Source organism: Bombina bombina, chromosome 4 (assembly GCF_027579735.1).
Source record: "Bombina bombina isolate aBomBom1 chromosome 4, aBomBom1.pri, whole genome shotgun sequence".
NCBI lineage: Eukaryota > Metazoa > Chordata > Amphibia > Anura > Bombinatoridae > Bombina > Bombina bombina.
In genome coordinates this window covers 42,869,179-42,885,785 of record NC_069502.1, presented here as the reverse complement: position 1 = coordinate 42,885,785, position 16,607 = coordinate 42,869,179, and the positions used below count along the sequence as shown (strand labels likewise).

The 16,607-nt window shown below is 40.0% G+C and overlaps 1 protein-coding gene across 1 annotated transcript in view; it reads right to left on the bottom strand.

The window, feature by feature from the left end:
* Positions 1 to 16,607, bottom strand: part of LOC128655881 (uncharacterized) — a 44,214-nt gene that overhangs the window by 26,789 nt on the left and 818 nt on the right. The window lies entirely within an intron of this gene.

The following is a 16,607-nucleotide window of genomic DNA, read 5'->3' as shown; positions in this document are numbered from 1 at the left end:
TATTATATACAGTTTTTCTTGCCATTAAATGGACTATCTAAAGATATTATTTTCATCCTATCTTATAAACACACTTTTTCTAACTTTAACCCCCAACATCTGTTACACATCTACGACCATCTAAAAACACCCATGCTAAATAGTTTCTAAATTTTGTCCTGAATTTAGAAATACACAATGTTTACATGTTCTTTGCTTTTTTTGCAAGTTATAAGGCAATAAGTACAAGTAGCACTTTGTTGTTTCCAAACTATTTTTTTCAATATTAGTGATAGTTACATTTTAACACTGATATTTGTCAGGAATCCCTGAATAACCCTTCACATGTATATATTTTAAAAGAAGACAACCTAAAGTATTAAACTTGGGGTATTCTGGCTCTTTTCATGCAACCATTTTACCACCAATCTATGCCAAAGTAAAAAAAAGTGGTGATTTTTTGACAAAATAGCAATTTAAGAATACATTTACTGAGAATGTTAAGGGTTACTGCCAAATAACACCCCGATATGTGTTCAGCAACATCTTCTGAGTACAGTGATACCACCCATGTATAGGTGTGTTGGGTTCTCTGGGGGCTAAAAGGCCTTATTTTTAGGGGGCACATTCCAGTTCTTCAACTTGGAATTTTCACATCTGTCATCATGCACCCATGTCCTATTTGGGACATTTCTGAAGCCGGCCAACGTAATTTACCTGCATCAAACCATATATTTTTGAAAAGTAGATACCCTAAGGTATTTCAAATGCTGGTATTTTAACACTTTCCATGCACTAATTCAACCACTAGTCTTTGTCAAACTATTGGGTAGTCATTTTTTGTGTTATTTTTCACACACATTGTACTTTAGGCATGGATTCTCAGTTCCTGTTATGTGTTACTGCCAAAAAGACACCTCAATATGTGTTCAACAATATCTCCTGAGTACAGTGATACCACCCATGAATAGGTTTGTCGGGTTCTCAGGGGGCTAAAAGGCCCTATTTTTCTCGGTTCCTGTTATGTCTTACTGTCCAGGAAGACCCCAATATGTGTTCAGCAACATCTCCTGAGTACAGTGATACAACCTATGCATAGGTTTGTTGGTTTTTTGGGGGGTGCAGTGCCAAACTTCTGACATGTGTTTGTGATTTTTTTTCAAATTTAACATATAATCTTTGCCTATCTTTTTGGGAGGCCTTCAAACATACCCCAATTTATTTGCTTGCCATGAATGTGCATATATTTGAAAAGTTGACACCTTAATGTATTGTATATGGAGTGTTTTGATGCAACTGTTTTAGCCAAAAAAATTGGAGAAAGTGTATGGTGGTAATTTTTAAATTTTCATTTTTACACACACATTGCTTTTTGACTATGATTTAGGAGAGATTGTTGTAATGTAAGTTATTGCAAGACCACACTCCAGGTTGTTTGCTGTAAGAACCCCTGATTAAACTCATGCCCCCCATGCATAGCTTTGACAGGATTTCGGTAAGGTTCAGTTACAATTGTATGACTTGTAATTTGAGTTCAAAGTGAGTATTTCTTCTGATAGGCCTATCTTTAGTTTGGGGCATATTGCATACTCCAGTTTTATTTATTGCCATGAAATTTTATATATTTGAAACGTTGACACCCCAAGGTATTGTATATGGAGTGCTTAGATGCCTATGATGCAACCATTTTAGCCAAATAAATTGGAGAAAGTGTATGGTGGTAATATTTCAACTTTCATTTTTACACACACATTGCTTTTTGACTATGATTTAGGAGAGCCTGTTGTAAGTTATTGCAAGAATTAACACTCCAGGTTGTTTTCTGCAAGACCCCCTGAGTACAGTCTGGCACAGTAAAAGTAAAAAACAAACAAACTCAGTAACAGTTAACCCCCACCCACACAAAAGAAACACAACGGCAAATGTAAAAAAAAAATAAAGATTTACCAGTGTGTGATACCGCTTGAAGCAGTCCCCAATGCAGAGTCCAGGCTGTCCAGGGCAATCAGGACAGTAAAAGGTGGTGTCCTTTCTCTGCCCCCTCTTGGTACAGACTCTTTTTTCTGAGGATTCTGCTTCACCGAAGTAGGGGGGATTTTGAAAATAAAATGGGTAGCCCCAACTCTGCCCAGGGAGCAGGTGCATCTTGGTACAAAATCCTGGAAATGATCTGGAGCTAAAACTGTAAAAAAGTCAGTTTCATTTCCAGGTTTGCTTTATTGAACAACAAAAAAGCGTTGTGGGTTGCAATCTGCATTAAGTAAATTGCAACCTTTTGGTACCAGGCCGTTGTCTTCCGCATAATTAGGTAGGGCTGCAGCAGCTGATCTGCTAGATCAACCCCACCCAAATGACGGTTATAAGTCTTGATGCACACTGGCTTCATTGTGCTCTCTGCTCTACCAAGTACGGATACCTCCACAGTCCTCTCTGTGTGGATAGTGGTAAGAAGGTATACATCCTTCTTGTCTCTGTACTTAACTGCCAACAGCTCCACTTGGTGCAGAGCTGAGGTCTCCCCCCTTCCTAGCCGGGTGCGTACAAGTTGTCCTAGGAAACCTGTGCGGTTCTTTCGAATTGTTCTGCAAGCTACTGTAGCAAAAAAATACAGTTGCTTGAACAAAAGGACACTTGTATAAAAATTGTCTAAATACAAGTGGTACCCTTTGTTCATCAGGGGTAAAATCAGGTCCCAGACAATCTTGCCAGTGGTTCCCACATGTTCTGGACAGCCTGGAGGGTCAAGGTGAATATCCTTTCCCCCGTACACCCAGAAGGCCTGAATATACCCAGTCTCGCTCTGACAGAGCTTATACACATTTACTCCATATCTGGGCCTCGATCCGATATAAATCGTCGCCCGCAAAAGCCGGCGACGCCAAATTTTGCACGGGTTTGGTATCCCATATGTGGCGTAACTTAGAAGTTACGCGCGTATATTTCTGCCTTCGCCCGTATTATTTTTACCCTTAGACTGACATACAAAACACGCGCAGTTTGGTATCCAATATACAGCGTAAGGACTTACGCGCGCAGATTTCAGAAAATCTACTCCATTCTCATCTCGCCACAAATTGCAGGCGCAGGAGCCCTTGCACTGACTAAAAAACCAACGTAACTCCCTGGAAGCCTTAACAAACACATACATTTAAGCAACATCTCAAGGTTAAAGGGACAATATACTATGATATTGCTTTTTAAGGTTTATTTGTGTATTTGAAATAGTCAAATGGATTGAGCTTGTAGGTACTTTATCACATTGGGGACATATATTATTATCGGTTATTTGTAGAGCGCCAACAGATTCCGCAGCGCTATAAACAAAGGGGGAGTACAACAAAACAATTATAGGGTAGAGGGCCCTGTCAAGAGTTGCACTGTTGTAGTCAGCTCTTAAGAAGGTGATCTACAAACAGCTGGACTTTTAAGCTTACATGCTAAGGGGGTTCAGGGGATTGCAGTGGAGGAGAGAAACTGGTATTAGGAAAGGTTAGCGTAGGTTGTATGCGTCCCTGAACAGTAGAGTCTTTAGGGAGCACTTGAAGCTTTTAAAACTAGAAGAGAGTCTTGTGGAGCGAGGCAGAGAGTTCCACAAGATGGGAGCCAGTCTGGAGAAGTCCTGTAAACGGGAGTGTGATGAGGTGACAAGAGAGGAGGAGAGTACTTGCTTATTTAATGTAAATTGGATTACCTTCATCTCTTTAGAACCCACTGGTGTAATTTATTCTAATGCTAACAAAGCTTGGTACTGATGCCAAAATATATAAAGGGACAGTCAACTCCAAAGAAAACCTTTTAAATAGGGCATGTTATTTCTAACTACTTTCATATTTAATTAGAACACTTGCTTTGTTCTCTTGGTATTCTTAGTTGAAAGCAAAACCTAGGATGGCTCATATGATCATAACACCTTCTTATAATTTAGAACACCTTCTAATTACGGGGCGCATCTTTTAGAACTTGCGGTTATTTTTTACGATTCGTAGCCTATTTTGCATCAAACTACTCTTTATTGAGACTTTACGTGAACAAAATACTGGCGTAAGTACTTGCGACGACTAAAATGTGTATTTGCGCATATTTTAGTTGATCGCCGGTTTTTGCTACATATGCCAGTTTTGCATCTGACAGCGCAGTATATTGTATAGGTCGAGTTGTGAGGTGAAATTACGGGCGGCGCGGGTTCTCTCGCTTGCGCCGAAAACTACGCCGTATATCGGATCGAGCCCCTGGAGTGCTTGGAAGGAATATACTGCTTGAATACCAGCCTTCCCTTATACTTCATCAGGGATTCCTCCACACATATATTCCTTCCAGATGTATAAGTCTCTGCAAATCTGGCAGTAAAGTAGGTAATCAGGGGGCGGATTTTATACAGCCTGTCAAACTTGGGATGAAGAATCATTTCATACCTCTTCCTTGACATACTCTGGGAGAAAATGGGGGTAGAGCAAATGGGACTACTGCTTCAGTAGGAGCGGATGGAGGGTTTCTTTATGATGCCCATAAGCATAGACAATGCCCAGAATTTTTTAAATTCTGGCACATCGATGGGAGCCCATTGCTGCTTTGCCAAAAAAGTGTCAGGCTTGGCAGCACGAAACTGATGGGCATATAAATTAGTTTGGGCGACAATGTTCCCCAATACATCGTCGCCCAGAAACACCTCCATAAACTGTTTAGGCTAAATCCTGCCGCATCCACATTGATGCCCAGATTTGCAGTAAAGGGTGGGATATCTGGCCTCTGGTGATGAGGCGTTACCCACTCTTCAGTAGCTATGGCAACTGAAGCAACATGTCTCCTTCTGGCAGGGGGGATAGCAGCCACAGATTCATCACTATCAGTTGAGATTGTATCTAAGGATGTGCATATGGCAGGGTCAGAATTGGGGTCTGAATCAGTCATAGAGGCATCTGACTCTGACTCAAGGATGGCATACGCCTCCTCAGCACTATATATTCTCTGTGACATGATTTATTTTTATCTGTAAATATAAAAAGAGAGAGAGATGCACTCAGCTGAGACAGAACAAAAGCTGTGGGCCTCGTCAGTGAGGTGTAAAAGGGGAAACCAGATGTGGACTCCTTGCACACATGCCCTTAGAGAGATACAACTGCACCTCACTGATGAGGCCCACAAAAGGCCAAAACGATCGTCTGGGGTTGTTGTTTCTCTTGTTCAGAGAAGAATTGCCTGGTATTTCGGTGCTGGACTGTCATTGGGCAGGGTCAGACTGATATGCTACAGGATATTTTTTCTCTGTGAAGGGGCATAGTGTGCAAAAAGAGACTGCAACCTGAGTGGCACACTATAATAAAATGAACAGGCACGGAAGTTTTTCCAGCTTTTGTTCTGTCTCAGCTGAGTGCATCTCTCTCTCTTTTTATAATTATTTTTATCTGTCACATAGAAAAAAAAATACTAAAAAAAAAATCAACACAAAATTTAAATTTAACCCCTTAACGACACACGTCGTACAGGCTACGTCATACACAAACTGGTCTTTAAAGACCAGCGACGTACCCTGTACATCGTTAGGGGTTTAAAGCAGCTGGAAGTGATCCTGATTGCTTCCAGCCGCTTTCAAGGTGTTGCCGTGATGCCTCAATATTGAGGCATCACTGCCCTTTTTGGCACACCGATGCAGAGAGCTGCCAATCGTTGGTGGGTGGGAGCAGCTGCAGGGAGGTGGGTGGGCGGCCCATCGCTGGACTAGTTCTGGCAAGGTGGGCGGGAGCCTGCGCACATGCATGAGGGGTGTACGCTCGTGTGCACGCGCACACGATTAATGGTACATCTATGTGAGAGTGAGAGGGAGGAGGGAGAGGGTAAATATTACTTTTGAAAGGGGATCTTGGAGGGGGTACAATATTGAGGGGGGCAGCTACACTACGGAAAAATGGGGTTAAATAAAAAATTAATTAAAAAAGCACATTTTTGTTAAGAAATTGAGTACTGGCAGGCAGCTGCCAGTACCTAAAATGGCCACAAATAAGAAGAGGGGGGAGGTTAAGAGAGCTGTTTGGGGGGGATTGTGGAGGTTGTGGGGTTAGGGGGGAACCTACACTGCAGAAACCATGAATGTATTTAAAAATAAAATGCTTTAAAAAAAAAAGGCTTTTATTTTAGTACTGGCAGACTTTCTGACAGTACTTAAGATTGCTGTCACAATTGTGGGATTTGGGAGGGAATATGGCTGTTTGTGAGGGGTCAGGGAGGGATCGGGGTGGGATATGTCATGTGGGAGACTGATCTCTACAATAAAGCTAAAATTAACCCTACAAGCTCCCTACAAGCTACCTAATTAACCCATTCACTGCTGGGCATAATACAAGTGTGGTGCGCAGCGGCATTTAGCAGCCTAATTACCAAAAAGCAATGCCAAAGCCATATATGTCTGCTATTTCTCAAGAAAGGGGATCCCAGAGAAGCATTTACAACCATTTGAGCCATAATTGCACAAGCTGTTTGTAAATAATTTCAGTGAGAAACCTAAAGTTTGTGAAAAAGTTTGTGAAAAAGTTAGTGATTGTTTTTATTTGATCGCAATTTGGCAGTGAAATGGTGGCATGAAATATACCAACATGGACCTAGATCAATACGTTGGGTTGTCTACTAAAAAAAAATATATACATGTAAAGGGATGTTCAGGGATTCCTGACAGATATCAGTGTTACAATGTAACTAGCGCTCATTTTGGGAATTTTTTTTTTTAGGAAATAGCAAAGTGCTACTTGTAATTATTGCCCTATAACTTGCAAAAAAAGCAAAGAACATGCAAACATTGGGTATTTCTAAACCCAGGACAAATTGTAGAAACTATTTAGCATGGGTGTTTTTTGGTGGTTGTAGATGTGTAATAATAATCTAATATTTGTGGGTACAGTAAATGAGTAAGAGGAGAATTACAGCTAAACACAAACAAATCTAAAAATAGCCCTGGTCCTTAAGGGACATTAAACCCAAAAATGTTCTTTCATGATTCAGATTGAGCATACACTGTTAAACAACATTCCAATTTACTTCTATAATCTAATTTGCTTCATTCTTTAGATATCCTTTCTTAAAGAAATAGTAATGCACATGGGTGAGCCAATCACATGAGGCAAATATATGCAGCCACCAATCAGAAGCTACTGAGCCTATCTAGATATGCTATTCAGGAAAGAATATCAAGAGAATGAAGCAAATTAGATGATTGAAGTAAATTAGAAAGTTGTTTAAAATGTTACTATCTATCTGAATCATGAAAGAAAACATTCGGGTTAAATGTGCTGCTGTCAGTGATTTATAGTGATCACTGGCAAGTTAAGGGTTGATGGCTCTGAAAAGAACCTTTGGGTCTCACAATTTTTCACAAATATATTAAATAAATCTCTCTCTCCTAAACACAGATCTCTCCCACAAAAATGCAAGTGAGGAGAGGGAGGGAGATCCACACTAGTCAGAGTCAATATTTAAAAATATAAAAATGATCAGACAAATGGGATACTTTATTATTAAAAATTAAATTATAGGGGGAAGCTCAGATTGGATTACCCTAGCCTGCCCCTATGATGAGGCAGGCTAGAGACACCCCCAAAAGCCCCATGATGCACTGGGCATCACCATCTTTGAGGCCACATGGGTGAGGGGGGATATATATGGGGGCATATTGTGCTATTTTATTAAAAATACATATATATTTTTTTTAAAATGTATATTATGTTATTTTACTAAGTGCCTTGACCCACCAAGGCACTTAGGGCACTTACAGAGCATCAGAAACCTGCCTACAATGCTCTGCCTGACTGCTGGGCTCCACGTGGAGAAAAATCGGAAGTTATCACTCCGTGGGAGCGATTAAAATGGAGCCCGGCAGTCAGGAACAGTATTGCAGGATGCCTCAACATCAAGGCATCGCTGCAATACTGTTTAAGTGGCTGTAGCGCTCAGATTACCCGAGGACGTGTCAGACACGTCCTTGGTCCTTAACTGACACCCTTTGTCGGAAGTTCCTGACACATCCTTGGTCGCCAAGGGGTTAAGGGCTAGATTATGAGTGGAGCGCAATTTAACATTTGCACGCAAACGATAAGGGGTTTGCATCATTGGGCTTACCGCTCATATTAGTAGTAGAAAGTAAATGCAATTGTGCTCAAGATTTATGCTAGAATGATTACCGTGATCTCAGAGCTCTGGTTAACTGTTTCGAGAAACTAAAAAGTTGCACAACACACATCAAAAATACATTAACAAGTACAGTTACATTTATAATAACACCATCTAATAAAAATTATTTAAAAAAAATATTGCACATAAAAGTTATAAAGGCTTAAAGATATTAGATCTCATGTGTTAGAAAAAAAAGGCAGACAAAGGACTTTAACATAAACATCTCTAAATTTGTATATGTAGGTGTATATATATATATATATATGTGTTTGTGTGTGTGTGTGTGTTTGTACATGTGTAGTTATGTATTTATATGTGTATACGTTACAGTTAAAGTGCAGAAATCAGTTAATGTGCACATTACCTAGCTAATCTGCAGATTAACTAGGGTGATCAGTTAAAGTGCAGAAAAATTGTTTCATTTCTCAAATTACCTAGATAATCTGCACATTACCTACTAGGCACTAGTTAAAGTGCAAAAAACACAATTTATGCTTACCTGATAAATTTATTTCTCTTGTGGTGTATCCAGTCCACGGATCATCCATTACTTGTGGGATATTCTCATTCCCAACAGGAAGTTGCAAGAGGACACCCACAGCAGAGCTGCTATATAGCTCCTCACCTAACTGCCATATCCAGTCATTCGACCGAAAACAAGCAAGAGAAAGGAGAAACCATAGGGTGCAGTGGTGACTGTATTTTAAATGAAAAAATTACCTGCCTTAAAATGACAGGGCGGGCCGTGGACTGGATACACCACAAGAGAAATAAAATTATCAGGTAAGCATAAATTGTGTTTTCTCTTGTAAGGTGTCCACGGATCATCCATTACTTGTGGGATACCAATACCAAAGCTAAAGTACACAGATGAAGGGAGGGACAAGGCAGGTACTTAAACGGAAGGTACCACTGCCTGTAAAACCTTTCTCCCAAAAATAGCCTCCGAATAAGCAAAAGTATCAAATTTGTAGAATTTTGAAAAAGTATGAAGCGAAGACCAAGTCGCCGCCTTGCAAATCTGTTCAACAGAAGCCTCATTTTTAAAGGCCCAAGTGGAAGCCACAGCTCTAGTAGAATGAGCTGTAATCCTTTCAGGAGGCTGCTGGCCAGCAGTCTCATAGGCTAAGTGGATTATGCTTCTTAGCCAAAAAGAAAGAGAGGTTGCCGAAGCCTTTTGACCTCTCCTCTGTCCAGAGTAGACAACAAACAAAGCAGATGTTTGACAAAAATCTTTAGTAGCTTGTAAGTAAAACTTTAAAGCACGAACCACGTCCAGATTGTGTAATAGACGTTCCTTCTTTGAAGAAGGATTAGGACACAAGGATGGAACAACAATCTCTTGATTGATATTCTTGTTAGATACCACCTTAGGTAAAAACCCAGGTTTGGTACGCAGGACTACCTTATCCGTATGGAAGATCAGATAAGGAGAATCACATTGTAAAGCAGATAACTCGGAGACTCTACGAGCTGAGGAAATAACTACCAAAAACAGAACTTTCCAAGATAAGCCAGGTTGAAAGACCAGGGTGCTGCTAGAGCATCTATTAACGTCGCCTTGGGATCCCTGGACCTGGATCCGTAACAAGGAAGCTTGGCATTCTAGCGAGACGCCATGAGATCCAGTTCTGGTTTGCCCCAACGATGAATCAATTGTGCAAACACCTCCGGATGGAGTTCCCACTCTCCCGGATTAAAAGTCTGACGACTTAAAAAAATCTGCCTCCCAGTTCTCTACACCTGGGATATGAATAGCTGATAGGTGGCAAGAGTGAGTCTCTGCCCAGCGAATTATCTTTGAGACTTCTAACATCGCTAGGGAACTTCTTGTTCCCCCTTGATGGTTGATGTTAGCCACAGTCGTGATGTTGTCCGACTGAAATCTGATGTACCTCAGAGTTGCTAACTGAGGCCAAGCCTGAAGAGCATTGAATATCGCTCTTCCAGAATATTTATTGGAAGGAGTGTCTCCTCCTGAGTCCACAATCCCTGAGCCTTCAGGGAGTTCCAGACTGCACCCCAACCTAGAAGGCTGGCATCTGTTGTTACAATTGTCCAATCTGGCCTACGAAAGGTCAAACCTTTGGACAGATGGACCCGAGATAGCCACCAGAGAAGAGAATCCCTGGTCTCTTGATCCAGATTTAGTAGAGGGGACAAATCTGTGTAATCCCCTTTCCACTGACTGAGCATGCATAGTTGCAGCGATCTGAGATGTAGGCGTGCAAACGGCACTATGTCCATTGCCGCTACCATTAAGCCGATTACTTCCATGCACTGAGCCACTAAAGGGCGCGGAATGGAATGAAGAACACGGCAGGAATTTAGAAGCTTTGATAACCTGGACTCCGTCAGGTAAATTTTCATTTCTACAGAATCCATCAGAGTCCCTAGGAAGGAAACTCTTGTGAGTGGGGATAGAGAACTCTTTTCCTCGTTCACTTTCCACCCATGCGATCTCAGAAATGCCAGTACTACGTCCATATGAGACTTGGCAATTTGGAAGTTTGACGCCTGTATCAGGATGTTGTCTAAATAAGGGGCCACTGCTATGCCCCGCGGCCTTAGGACCGCCAGAAGTGATCCTAGAACCTTTGTAAAGATTCTTGGGGCTGTAGTTAATCCAAAGGGAAGAGCTACAAATTGGTAATGCCTGTCTAGAAAGGCAAACCTGAGAAACCGATGATGATCTTTGTTATCGGAATGTGAAGATAAGCATCCTTTAAATCCACTGTAGTCATATATTGACCCTCCTGGATCATAGGTAGGATGGTACGAATAGTTTCCATCTTGAATGATGGAACTCTGAGGAATTTGTTTAAGATCTTTAGATCCAAAATTGGTCTGAAGGTTCCCTCTTTTTTGGAAACCACAAACAGATTTGAGTAAAAACCCTGTCCCTGTTCCTCCTTTGGAACTGGATGGATCACTCCCATAACTAGGAGGTCTCGTACACAGTGTAAGAATGCCTCTCTCTTTATCTGGTTTGCAGATAATTGTGAAAGGTGAAATCTCCCTTTTGGAGGGGAAGCTTTGAAGTCCAGAAGATATCCCTGGGATATAATTTCCAACACCCAGGGATCCTGGACATCTCTTGCTCACGCCTGGGCGAAGAGCGAAAGTCTGCCCCCTACTAGATCCGTTACTGGATAGGGGGCCGTTCCTTCATGCTGTCTTAGAGGCAGCAGCAGGCTTTTTGGCCTGCTTACCTTTGTCCCAAGTCTGGTTTGGTCTCCAGACCGTCTTGGACTGAGCAAAAGTTCCCTCTTGTTTGCATTAGAGGAAGTTGATGCCGCACTTGCCTTGAAGTTTCGAAAGGCACGAAAATAGACTGTTTGGCCCTTGATTTGGACCTGTCCTGAGGATGGGCATGACCTTTTCCTCCAGTGATATCAGCAATAATCTCCTTCAAACCAGGCCCGAATAGGGTCTGCCCCTTGAAGAGAATGTCAAGCAGCTTAGATTTTGAAGTCACGTCAGCTGACCATGATTTAAGCCATAGCGCCCTGCGCGCCTGTATAGCAAAACCAGAATTCTTAGCCGTTAGTTTAGTCAAATGAACAATGGCATCAGAAAACAAAGGAATTGGCTAGCTTAAGTGCTCTAAGCTTGCCAAGTATGTCATCCAATGGAGTCGCTACCTGTAAAGCCTCTTCCAGAGACTCAAACCAGAACGCCGCAGCAGCAGTGACAGGAGCAATGCATGCAAGGGGCTGTAGGATAAAACCTTATTGAATAAACATTTTCTTAAGGTAACCTTCTAATTTTTTATCCACTGGATCTAAAAAAGCACAATTGTCCTCGACAGGGATAGTAGTACGCTTTGCTAAAGTAGAAACTGCTCCCTCCCCCTTAGGAACTGTCTGTCATAAGTCCCGTGTGGTGGCGTCTATTGGAAACATTTTTCTAAAAATAGGAGGGGAAGAGAACGTCACACCTGGTCTATCCCATTCCTTATTAATAATTTCTGTAAACCTTTTAGGTATTGGAAAAACATCAGTACACACCGGCACTGCATAGTATTTATCCAGTCTACACAATTTCTCTGGCACTGCAATTGTATCCCAGTCATTCAGAGCAGCTAAAACCTCGCTGAGAAACACGCGGAGGTGTTCAAGCTTAAATTTAAATGTAGAAATATCAGAATCAGGTTGCATCATCTTTCCTGAGTCAGAAACATCACCCACAGACTGAAGCTCTCCTTCCTCAGCTTCTGCATATTGTGAGGCAGTATCAGACATGGTTCTTAAAGCGTCAGTATGCTCTGCATTTTGTCTAACCCCAGAGCTATCTCGCTTACCTCTAAATTCAGGCAGTCTGGTTAATACCGCTGACAGTGTATAATCCATGACTGCCGCCATGTCTTGTAAAGTAATCGCTATGGGCGCCCTAGATGTACTTGGCGCCATTTGAGCGTGAGTCCCTTGAGCGGGAGTCAAAGGATCTGACACGTGGGGAGAGTTAGTCATCATAACTTCCCCCTCGTCAGATTCCTCTGGTGATAAAAATTTTTAAAGACAGAATATGATCTTTATTGCTTAAAGTGAAATCAGTACATTTGGTACACATTCTAAGAGGGGGTTCCACCATGGCTTTTAAACATAATGAACAAGGAGTTTCCTCTATGTCAGACATGTTTGTACAGACTAGCAAGCTTGGAAAACACTTTAAATCAAGTTAACAAGCAAATATACAAAACGGTACTGTGCCTTTAAGAGAAACAAATTTTGTCAAAATTTGAAAAACAGTGAAAAAAGGCAGTAAATCAAACAAAATTTTTACAGTGTATGTAATAAGTTAACAGAGCATTGCACCCACTTGCAAATGGATGATTAACCCCTTAATTAAAAAAACGGATCAAAAAAACGATATAGACGTTTTTTAACAGACACAACAAACTGCCATAGCCCGCTGTGGCCCTACCTTGCCCAATAAACAACTTTGGAAAGCCTTTGAGCCCTTTAGAGATGTCCTATAGCATACAGGGGACTCCTGAGGGAAGCTGGATGTCACAGTTTGTAATTTTAACTGCAACAACTGTAACTTTTATACTACAACAGTGGAAAGCCTCAGGAAACTGTTTCTAGGCAAAATTTAAGCCAGCCATGTGGAAAAAACTAGGCCCCAATAAAGTTTTATCACCAAAGCATATATAAAAATGATTAAACATGCCAGCAAATGTTTTATATTGCAATTTTATAAGGGTATTACCCCTGAGAGTAAGCATGATACCAGTCGCTATTAAATCACTGTATTCAGGCTTAACTTACATTAATCCGGTATCAGCAGCATTTTCTAGCATTTTCCATTTCTAGAAAAAATGGTAACTGCACATACCTCATAGCAGAGTAACCTGCACGCCATTCTCCCGCTGAAGTTACCTCTCTCCTCAGACATATGTGAGAACAGCAATGGATCTTAGTTACAACCTGCTAAGATCATAGAAAACTCAGGCAGATTCTTCTTCTATTTACTGCCTGGGATAAAATAGTACAACTCCTGTACTATTTAAAATAACAAACTTTTGATTGAAGATAAAAAACTAACTATATTTCACCACTCTCTCTTACTACCTCCATGCGTGTTGAGAGTTGCAAGAGAATGACTGGATATGGCAGAGCACTCTGGAGCGTATCTGCCCTTGGCCGAAATCGGAACATTCTTCGGCTTCTTTTTCAATAAACAGTTTACATGAGAGAAACAAACTTTTCTAAAAAGCTAAAGTGCTTGAAAGTGTTTTATTTGTTTTTCAACTGTATTATCACAGATACATTACAACTAGAATGGCAGATATTTCACATTCTGCCTCTGGGAACCTTACCATGGGTGTCAGCCCGCACGTCTTGAAATTCTCTGTCTAGGAAATTATCTATCTATCTATCTTTCTATCAAATCTATAATAAATAGATAGATTCAATAGATAATTTCCCAGACAGAGAATTTCAAGACGTGCGGGCTGGGACCCATGGTAAGGTTCCCAGAGGCAGTTGCAGCGCCCGAGGCTCTGATTAGAACAGAGCACTCTGGAGCGTATCTGCCCTCAGCTGAAATCGGAGAATTCTTCGGCTTCTTTTTCAATAAACAGTTTACATGAGAGAAACAAACGTTTCCAACTTTAACTACACGGAAGCCGTTAATGTGCACATTACCTAGGTAAAGTGCAGATTCTGCACTTTAACTGAGCAAATCAGTTAATCTGCAGATTAGCTAGGTAGTGTGCACATTAACTGTTTCTGCACTTTAACTGTAACATATATACAGATTTACTGACATATATGCACATATAAACACATAAATACATATGTACACACGTATAGACATATAGATAAGTGCATTGGAGCCCTTTGCAGTTTACTAGATAAAAACAGGTAAAATCATATTTATGCAATATTCATATTTAATAAAGTGTTTAACTTTGTATTTACTGTAAATATTTCACATTCCAATGTTCTGCAAATAGCAGAATATGTTCTAAGTTTTTATAAATAGATATCCCTATATACTGTATATATATATATATATATATATATATATATATATATATATATATATATATATATATAAAAATACAGTATTTATTGTACCAAAAAAATCAAATATATATATATAGAAATATGTATTTAAAAATAAATAGAACATATTCTGCTATGTGCAGAACATTGGAATGTGAAATATGCATATTTTTATATCAGTTTAGCACACTTGAGAATTGGGTTTGCGAAGGAGTAGGGTGTTTTCTCTACTTTTTTTACTTTTTGTGCTCATTGGGTTAATGCGCGAGGGAAAATACTTTACTTTCAACTAATAATATCAGCGCAGCCCGACAAGTGCAAAATGCATACTTCTAGCAAAATCAACACTTGAGCTGGAGTGTTAATTAGTGCTTCACTTGCAATCTGGCCCTAAGGCTTTACATTAGCATTGTGGTAAAATAGTAAAATAAAGTAATGCCTTATGAATGTGCATGGCTCTATTGTGTGTGTATTTGTTTGTCTATGCATGTGTGTATGTGTATATATGTGTGTGCTTGTATATTAGTATTTGTGTATAAGGGTGTGTTTATGAGTGTATGTGTGCATATGTATGTGTGTTTGTGTGCATATATGCATGTGTGTATGTGTATATATGTGTGTGCTTGTATATTAGTATTTGCGTATATGGGTGTGTTTATGAGTATATTTGTGCATATGTATGTATGTGTGTATATATGCATGTGTGTATGTGTATATATGTGTGTGCTTGTATATTAGTATTTGTGTATATGGGTCTGTTTATGAGTGTATGTGTGCATATGTTGTCTTATTTTGTGTGTGTTTATGAGTGTATGTGTGCATATGTATGTGTGTTTGTGTGTATATATGCATGTGTGTATGTGTATATATGTGTGTGCTTAGGTTTGTGTGTACTTGTATATTTGTATTTGTGTATAAGGGTGTGTTTATGAGTGTATGTGTGCATATGTATGTGTGTGTATATGCATGTGTGTATGTGTATATATGTGTGTGCTTAGGTTTGTGTGTACTTGTATATTAGTATTTGTGTATATGGGTCTGTTTATGAGTGTATGTGTGCATATGTTGTCTTATTTTGTGTGTGGATGTTTTTATGTGTGGCTGTGAGAGTGTGCATTTGTGTGCATATGTGGTTTTGTTTGATTGTGAGTGTGTTTGAGAGAGTATGTGTGAGTGCACATGTGCTTGTTTATGTGTGTCACAGAGGGAATATGTGTTTGTGTGAGAGTGCATGCATGAGAGTGAGAGAAAGTGTATATATCTGTGTGAATATGTCTGTGTATATGTGTGAGTGTGTGTGTGTGTATATGTGTGTGCGTGTATATGTGTGTGTATATTAACGTGTGTATATGTGTGTTTATGTATCTGTGTGTATGTGTGTGTATATGTGTGTGTATGTATGTATGTGTATATGTGTGTGTATGTGTGTGTGTGTGCGCGTGTATTTCTGTGGGTATATTAATGTGTATATGTGTGTGTATGTAGGTATGTGTATGTATTTTTGTGTGTGTGTATGTGAGAGAGTGTGCATTTGTGTGCGTATGTGGTTTTGTTTGATTGTGAGTGTGTTTGAGAGAGTATGTGTGAGTGTTTATGTGTGTCCCAGAGGGAGTATGTATTTGTGTGAGAGTGCATGCATGAGAGCTTATAGGGAGAGAAAGTGTTTATATAAGTGTATATATCTGTGTGTTTATGTGTGTGTATATGTGTGAATGTGTGTGTTTGTATGTATGTGTGTGTGTATAAGTGTATATATCTATGTGTATATGTGTGTTTGTAAGTATATATCTGTGTGTATATGTGTGAATGTGTGTGTGTATGTGTGTGTATATGTGCGTATGTGTGTGTATGTGTGTGTATATGTGTGTGTATATGTGTGTGTATATGTGTGTGTATATGTGTGAATGTGTGTGTATGTGTATGTGTGTCTGTATATGTGTGTATGTGTGTGTGTAT